Genomic DNA, 9,474 nt, shown 5'->3' on the forward strand with positions numbered 1-9,474 from the left:
GTGCTTTCTATGTGAGTTATATTCCCCTGGAAATAAATAACCAGGAAGAAAGAAATCCATACACCTCATTTCCTGCTATCTGTGTTTAGAGCTGAGGAGCAGGGGGTCATCTTAACACACTGGTCTACCTTAATACCTTCAGACATTAGATACATAGAAACTCACTGAATGACTCCTAAACTTTCATTGCATGCATCATCCCCTACTGTGCTGTGTTACAAATCACATTGACAAGGAGCTTTCACCCCTACCCCCCTAGCCCCTCCAACTGAATTTTTAGTTTTGTTTAAATTTACATAAGGACCTTTTGTGTATTGGTTTATTTCCATGCCAGCACATTGTAGCGGGATCTTATGCATAACCATCCGATAAAAAAGTTTACCAACATTCAAGATTTGTTACAAAAAAAAATCGAACCAAAAGTTTTGTAATCATTAAGCAAAAGGAGAAAAATAACAAAGAAAATCTGCCTATTGGTCGCATTAAAGAGAATAAGAAAACATTTGTTCTTTCAGATTTGACTAGTGTTTTATATATTTACATACTCTACTCCTCACAATATATTTTAAGGCTGCTCCACACAATCCTACTGTCTGTTAATAATTGGGGCATTTGTTTTTGAGGTTTAGGGTTCTTAGTTTGGCTTCCACTGCTTGAAGAGGCAAGTGACAGGCTTGTTATTGGAGTGAATTGACTCTGATAGTAAAGGTCCTTGGATAGCAAAGAATTCCACCTAATAAGCAGGAAGAGCTGATATAGCTCAATCACTCGACAACAAGCATTCCTCCTGTCAGCTGGTAACACAACAATATGGATAGCCAGTTTCAAAAAGTGTGCCGAAGATCATTCCATTCACTTCACCAATGAAAGCACATATGCCATGTCGGGCAAAAAAAAGTAAAAGATGAGAGGAAACAATCCAGGGTCTGGAAATAATAGATTTTCTTTAAAAGCGACCCCCCCCTCTTTTCACTGTTCTCATAGACCACAAATTTGCATTTCAGCGGTATCTCATTGGCTTCAGAGCTAGAAAGAGACAAGCATTAAAACTGCCCTTTCACTGGTATAAAAAATTAAATGCATAGACAAAGTAAGATTTATACGTTCATTATAAGTGGAAGTCCAATAATCACAACATTCCAAAAATCAGTGACAGGATGCTTGGTTAGTCCTGAAATCAATTTTGTTTTCATCTTTTTCTGAATATTTGTGCTTAAGTGATGTGGACTGATGGCACTTTCAGTAGAAACACTCTGGAATTGGAGGGAATGTCGTCAACAGTCATCTTTGAAGGTTAAACTACAACAAACTTTACCACCCTTGTGTTCTATTTAGCCCATTATTGATTTTTTTTGAGGAGGTAACAGAATAGAAGATGGTAGACAGGATGTAATTCATCTGGAATCTCAAATGGCCTTTGATAAGGTGGCCCAGCATAAACTAATAAATAAGGTCAGAGAATGTGGAGCTAGGGGACAAGTGGCAGAATGGATTGCTAGCTGGCTTCAAGACAGAAAGCGGAGAGTGGGATTAAAGGGTAGTTATTCAGTGTGACAGAAGGTAGGAAATGGCTTTCGACAAGAATCAGTGCTGAGACTACCGCTGTTCATAATTTGCGTTAAAGATTTGGACTTTGGAATCAAAAAGCCACTTTCTAAATTTGCGGATGATGCCAAATTGACAGGGTGGGGCTGTAGCCAATACTGAGGAGGACTGCAGTAAATTGCAGGGCAGATATAAATTTGTGGAAAGGACAAATAATAGGCAAATTATTTCCACACACAAAAATACGAGGTAGTAAGTACATTTTGGTAGAAAGAGTAAGGAGTTCACTTTATTATTTGGAAAGTGCACCAGGTAGGAAGAAGATCAAAGGGATTTTTGGTATACAAATAGACCAATCACTTAATGTTGTGCCACATGTTAGCAAGACTGTTTATCTCTTGGCTGGTGCTGAGAAGGGTCTTCCCCATCAAATTCTTCTTCCATGTTCAAAGTTTCACTGCCTCTGCGTGTTCTCCTCAAGGCAGCTGCTGTGGGCGAGAGAACATCACCTACTTCCTTCTGGAATGAGCCTTTGCAAAACGGATCTAGAAAGAGATGCAGTGGAATTTGTTCAGGTTCATCTCGAGCAGCTTCACAACACACAACTTTGGGTTTCCAAGGGCGAAAAACATCAATTGCTGCTGGAGGGTCATCAACTTAGTGAAAGGTTCTCTTTGGTCTAACTGAAACATGCTGGTTTTCCAGTGCAAAGAGCTGATGATGACTGAGTGTTACAGATTAGCACATTTTCCAAGTGCAGGAATATACATTGAGTTATGTACTAAAGCTGGGAGGCAGCCGCTGCAAAGGCTCAATGGGGATAGGCTACTGTCTTAAGAGCTTCTTGCCATTGTTATACAGAGGGGCTGGAAACCATGAAAAACCCCTCGGAAAGAACGTGAAATGTAAATGTAAATATAACCAATAGTAGCAGATATAGTGAGGCACCTTGTATTGTACTTCATGATTTGTCAAATTTGAATAGTTATATAATGTACTTAAATAAATTTTATGAATAAAGTATATTTTGGGTATAGAATTGAAACATAGCGATGTTTTGCCTAACCTGTATAATCCATTGGTTAGACCACACTAGAGTATTGCTTGCAGTTCTGGTCAGCACGTTATAAAAAGGATGTAGAGGCACAGGAGAGAGTGCAGTGAATATTTACAAGGATGATACCAGAAATGCATGGCTATACATATCAGAAAAGCATTGACATGCTGGGTCTCTTTTCTCAGAGGGATAACCTAATAGAGATATTTAAAATTATGTAAGGTTTTGATAAAGTGGATATGGAGAGAATGTTATGTCTTGTAAGGCCATCAATATGAGATAGTCACCAAGAAATCTAATAGGGAATTCAGAAGAAACATCTTTACCCAAAGAGTGATGAGATTGTAGAAGGGGCTACCACAGGGAGTGGTTAAACCAAACTATATAGATAAATTTAAGTGGAAGCTAGACAAACATATGAGTGAGAAGGGAATAGAGGGTTATGATGATAGATTTAGATGAGGAAAGAGGGAGGAGGCTCAAGTGGAGCATAAATACCAGCATGGACTAGTTGGGCCAACTTTCCCAGTGCCGTATGTCCAATGTAATCGTATGCTGTAACATCAGCAGGGGACTGGTTAAACTATATCTATCAATCTGAAACAGGTGTCTGCATAACATTATTTTCACCCAGCAGACCTGAGTTATACTGTTCCCCAGTCATGTCATTTTAGTATTATAGCATTAAAAGTCTTGAAAAATAATTGTCTAAAGGTTGAGAGGATATATAGAATTTACAACGCAGAACCAGGCCATTCGGCCCAACTGATTTATGCTCCACATGATCCTCCTCTCACCCCTCTTTATCTAAACCTATCAGCAGATCCGCCTTATGATTGCTACCTTTAAAGATTCAAAAAGGACTAGATCTAAAATGCCACTGAGTCCTAATTTCAGTGTTATCAGTAAAGGACTGAGTGGAAACAAGTCATTTACCCACAGTATGTAGCACCACGAGCTGGAAAGAGGATCACCCATCCTAGTCTCTACATCCCTCCCAACCACAGTTTAATAAACCACGGAAAGAGGAGAGAAAACACATTATAAAAATAATAAATATATTTGCAGGAAACACATGGGTGGCACGGTGGCACAGTAGTTAGCACTGCTGCCTCATAGTGCCAGGGACCCGGGTTCAATTCTGGCCTTGGGTGACTGTGTGGTGTTTGCATGTTCCCCCTGTGGGTTTCCTCTGGGTGCTCTGGTTTCCTCCACAGTCTAAAGATGTGCAGGTTAGGTTGATTGGCCCTGCTAAATCGCCCTTTAGTGTCAGGGGGATTAGCAGGGTAAATATGTGAGGTTACAGGGATAGAACCTGGATGAGGTTGTTGACGGTGCGGGCTCAATGGATCGAATGGCCTCCTTCTGTAGAGATCCTGTGATTCTGTGAAAAAGTAAATTGCGTCATAATCTTAATTCTGGGAGTGGGTGGGAAACTGGTAGTTGTGGTTTGGTCTCCCATGGACCTGAACCATTTTCCTAGCCACCGATGCTAATGGAACAGAATGTGGGATGCAGTGCATGTTGGATGGTTTTCTTGCAATTGCCAGTTTTCTGCACAGGCCTCAAATTGAAAATTGTCACCCCTTGTAACTATTTTCTTGAAGAATACTGTGATGCGACCCCACCTTTGCAAGAATGTGTATGTCCTAAGCTCTACAACAAGGGAATTAATTGTGTCCTATTGCTTCTATCACCTTGCTGTTCATCACTTGGAGGTCTGGCATCAGATGCTGGTGGTTCTTACCTGATTTTTTTTGTGAAAATTTGCTAACGTAAAATATTGACATCATTAGATTTATGGACAGCAACATGGTTAAGCCAGTGCACGACTATGTTTCGTGGTTAAATACAAATTTGTACCTTTTTCCATTGTCAAATTGTTGCTTCTTACAGAATTAGACGGCACCGAGAATATTTTATCTGTTTTGTACACATTTATCTTTCTCTTCTAATAAATTTTAAATATTTCATGTATTAAAATGTAAACTATTAAGATCACAACATCCTTCAGAGCCCCTCTCTCAGGCATGTGAAGCAAGATATTTCTGCTGACCAACATTGCCGTTTTACTCATACGTTTGCATGGAAACACTCCTGATAAAATTGCACTGTGGAATATAAAATTATGATGCACTTAAATCTACCTCCGTCCACTTTGCTGATGCTAAGCATTATCCTGTATGAACAGAGGAGACCTTAAGGCACAGGAGCATGCACCAAGGTCTGTTGCTTGCAAGCAAGAAAATAGTCATGCCTTTCAGTGCTGTAATGTGCAAGCAATAAAAATTGGCATTTTTGTCACATTCTGTAAATGAAGCACAGATGAAACCTGCATTTCATTTTTAAAACTTGCTTAACTAGCACATTAAAATGAACTTTTAAGTCCACGTTTCTGAAACTCATGTCATAATGGCTTCTCAGTGAACACAATCTCACAGTTAACTCCTACAATATTGCGTGACTTTTTGCCTCTGAGATATGTATGCCTTTTGTTATGAAGGACAATTTAACAGAGTATAGAAAGTGCCATAATTATTAAAGTTGCAATGATTTTTTTGTGATTAGGTTGAATTTTTCAATACTGATATTTAAATAGCTCTCTCACTCTGAAATGGGTTAAATGGAACCAACAGAATGCCCTCTACTGTCAAACCTACATATATTGATAGTGTTAATCTTGTCCTATTTACTGCTCATATCTGAATTGACGAGCTATAGGCCTCAGGGTTGCTGTTGTATTTTCCACTTTGAGCAAAAAAGAAAAACAGTTTCAGAATGTTTTTAGAGAAGCATTGTATGGGTTATACAATGCGACTGACTACAATTTCATTGCTATTGGTCTCACACACACACTATAAAGACCCATACACGCACCAAACTTTGTGCTTCGTAACCTCTGCATTGAATCCCTCTCGCCAGTAAAAATGATGAGGTTAAACATTAAGCGCCTCTAGTGAAAGGACACCTGTATTTGCTGGTCACATTATGCACAAACTGAAAACGCTTTACAGCTGGCCAAATTAGCATAATTAAATCCACATCAATTAGAAAAGCTCAATCAGCCTATTCCGGCCTTCTCATGCAGATAGTGGCATTTGTCTAAGGTGATAAATAACAAAGACTCTCAAAGTTGAAGACTTCATAGCTGAAAGGAAGAGTAATAGGATTTGTATATTGTCCTGATGTTTCACCTTAAAGCTAGTGGAAGTGATTAGCACTAAACATGCCATTGAACGAGGTACAGTTGCATTTTGCATTCCAATTACACTGGTACACAGGAGTCAGCATTGCAGATGTGCATTTTACAACATGCCACTGTTGCAATTACTCTTTTATCCACAAATAATGAGGGTAAACAAAGCCTGGCTTTGTGACTTTGGCCCTCCTTTGCACAGGGAAGCCCTGATGACCCTGCATTCGTAACAAGACTTCACTGTGTGATGCTTGCAAGTAAATTCCTCCAGATGAGAAGTGACATGGGGTTCAAGGGTTAATTTGTGTAACAGGCAAATTTGCATACAAATGAAAAATGATGAAATTTCTGTTCTCCTAAATTTTCAATGTCAGTGACATCAAACAGCAGACTGCACTCCCTTGCTGTTCATGGAATATTCATTACTTGTGAAACAGGAGCATCTTGTTAGGTTTTAATCTAAAACTTCAAATCACTAGCTTAATTTGTTCAACTTTATCACTTGTAACACTTGCCTTCCTGTTTTAGCTATTCTTTTTTGCACTCCATGTGTATTTTATGCTTCACTACATAGGGCTAATAAAGCGGAGAAATGTGAGCCTCATTCATCAGGAATCTTCATTCTTTCACAAAATCTTCTTCTGCATTGACTCTCTCTGCAAGTGGAGTAACGATGCCTCGTCTCATCTTCCCAGGGCCAGGAACTGCAGTTAGAAAAATGGCAATAATGTCAATAAAACTAAATTATGGGTGTTGTATTGCTTTTATTGATCTATACAAATCTCAGGACATTAGTGGATGTTACAGAAACAAACAATTCCTTTTTACATGTCAATATACATGAATGGGAAGAAGTCGGTTCAAAGAAAAGTGTATAGTGAACATACTGGCTCCATTTCCACATTCAGTTCACATTAGGTTAATCCACACTGCATTTGTTATCTCAGTATATAGATTTTTTCAGTTGCTAGCTTAAAATTATTTGGTAAGCCCCATCAATTTGCCATTCCAGTGTGTGCATTCATTATTTAGAACCATCATTGTACCATTCATATTTAGGCATTTGGTGCTATCACATTCACAACCAAATGTGCACAGTCAGTGCCTGGCACTCATTGAAAGTAATCTTGGGGATCACATGATATCTAATCACATGACACTTTACTGCCATTTGTAAAGGTTGTTGCGTGTAACCTAAGAGGGTTTGAACCCTCTGAATTGGAGTGATTTTATCTATCTTTTTTTGTCTCTGACACGTTAGTAGCTTAGAGAACCACAAGACCATCAGTCAAGAGAATGTACAGGTTCAAAGAAGCTCTACTTTTCTCCTGGGTTGCTAGCTGGAGTGCCCGAAGATTCATTTTCCATTCCAGAAGACTCCCAAACAAGACTCCAGGAAAACTGGCAACCGAATGTCTCATTTACATTCAAATACTGAATTTATAAAATTATTTCACAGAATGTGGATGTCGCTGGCTAGGCCAGCATTTAATGTTCATCCTTGTTTGCCTCAGAGAAGGTGGCGGTGAGTGCTTTCTTGAGCTGCTGCAGTCTATGGGGTGTGGGTAGACCCAGAGTGCTGTTAGGAAGGAAGTTCCAAAATTTTGAGCTAGCGGCAGTGATGAATGGCGAAATAGTTCCAAGTTAGGATGATGTGTAGCTTGGAGGGAAACTTCCAGGTGGTGGTGTTCCCCTGTGTCTACTGCCCTTCCCTTCTCGGTGGTAGAGATCGTGGGTTTGGAAGGTTCTGTCAAAGGACGTCAGCAATGAACGTGTACCCTCAGTGTTGAACGACACCAGTGCCACGTTTCCCTTCGTTCACAGGTTCCCAACACAGGTGTTAGGCCAAAGGACACTCTTTGCATCTATAGCCATCACCTTCCATATGTGAAACCCACAAAGCTCCCAGATCAGGGAAGGTATAATCAGTTTCCTTGAGATAAAAATTGAATGAGGATTTGACTTTGTCAGTACTTACACCTGTCTAATCTGATTTGAATCAGATTGATGCACAGATGGCTTTAGACTAGTATCAGGCAATGGAATTTTGTAATCCCAGTATTTGATGGAAGTAGATTAGATGGTGCCATTTAGATTGAGAGCTGCACAGTGTTCATCTATATGTTAACAGCAGATTTATACTCTGGAGATAGCCAAACTTGAGATATTAAGAGGTAAGAGATTTTTGTTAATTTGATGTTATATTTGCCAGTTAACAATATGTCTTTAAGTGTAATCATTACATTTTGAGACTTCCACACTTTGAAAGCAATAGTTTCCATTTGGTTACTTAGTAATCAAAAGGCGAGCATTGTTCAGAATAAACTTCAAATAACCATGTATAATGTTTCCATTTATTTCAAGTATTCATGTCGCTTAAGGTTAGCAGCGATAATCCTGTTCAAGGCCTCTGCCTGAGATACCCTGAAATCAGTTGGTGTGGGAGTGATATGAAATGCAACCCAGTGTTTAGACCTTCCTGATATTCCTTTCTTGTCTCAGTCAGTTTGGCCTCAACTCTGCTTGGTGCCCTTACAACCCAATTCAGAGTGGCAATCTGCTATTTGGAGAGGGTCTTTGAGCGTGACCATCTAGATATAGAATCACAGAATCCCTGCAATGCAGAAAGAGGCCATTTGACCCATCGAGTCTACACTGACAACAACCTCACGCAGGCCCTATTTTGGTAATCCCAAGTATTTACCTTAGCTAATCCCTCTTATACTGAGGGGCAATTTACCATGGCCAATCCACCTAACCCGCACATCTTTGGGCTGTGGGAGGAAACCGGAGCACCTCGAGGAAGCCCACGCAGGCACGGGGAGAATATGCAAACTCCACACACACAGTGACCTGAGGCAGAATCGAAACCGGGGTCCCTGGCATTATGAAACAGCAGTGCTGACCACTGTGCTACCGTGCCGCAAGGGTTCCCGACCCAGCTGCCTCATTTTCCCCAAGTAAGATTGAAATTGTTCATGTCCAAATGTCTCATTGTGCCTTGGGGTCACAACCTTATTACCCAGGAAGGGTTCACTTCAAATTATAATTAAAAGCCGGAAACCAGAGCATCAGGTGGAAAGACAAAACATTTCTAACACGGATCTGCGGTGTTTTGTCTCTTGTTAGATGAATACGCAGCATGATCTCATACTGTGTTCTGGAATGCAGAACATGAGAATGGAGAAATTGTTCTGCTCTGAAGCACTGAGGAAACTAGAAAAATTAATCCCTCTTCTCTCAGAATTCTGGTAATAAGACAGGTGATTGAGTGATTAAGTAATTCAGCTGGCATCTTCATTAGTGTATCCAAATCTTGCAATCAGTTTTATTAAAGAAAGCAGGATGCATGAAACAAGTCCTGATTTACATAAGTTTATATTGCAAGATGTGGAAGAATATTATTTTTAACAGTTTGAACTGCCGGATAATGTACAACGTACTTAAGTTAGAATTTCATCAGCTATAGATTATTTCTCTGTAAACCTGCAGTAATAAAGTCCTGGGTTTCTCTAATTCCCTTCTGTGATTGTCGTGCTCCACAATTCTCGGCTGCTTTGCCACGGAAACTTGCAAGGGAATTAAAATAAAACAGTGGCTCGCAAATCCTAGCGCACACAAAAAAAAAAATTCCTTAGCTGCTGTCAGAATCTGCTTTATCACGTTTGCTGACAGC

This window comes from Mustelus asterias, chromosome 14 (genome assembly GCF_964213995.1).
Source record: "Mustelus asterias chromosome 14, sMusAst1.hap1.1, whole genome shotgun sequence".
Classification (NCBI taxonomy): Eukaryota; Metazoa; Chordata; class Chondrichthyes; order Carcharhiniformes; family Triakidae; genus Mustelus; species Mustelus asterias.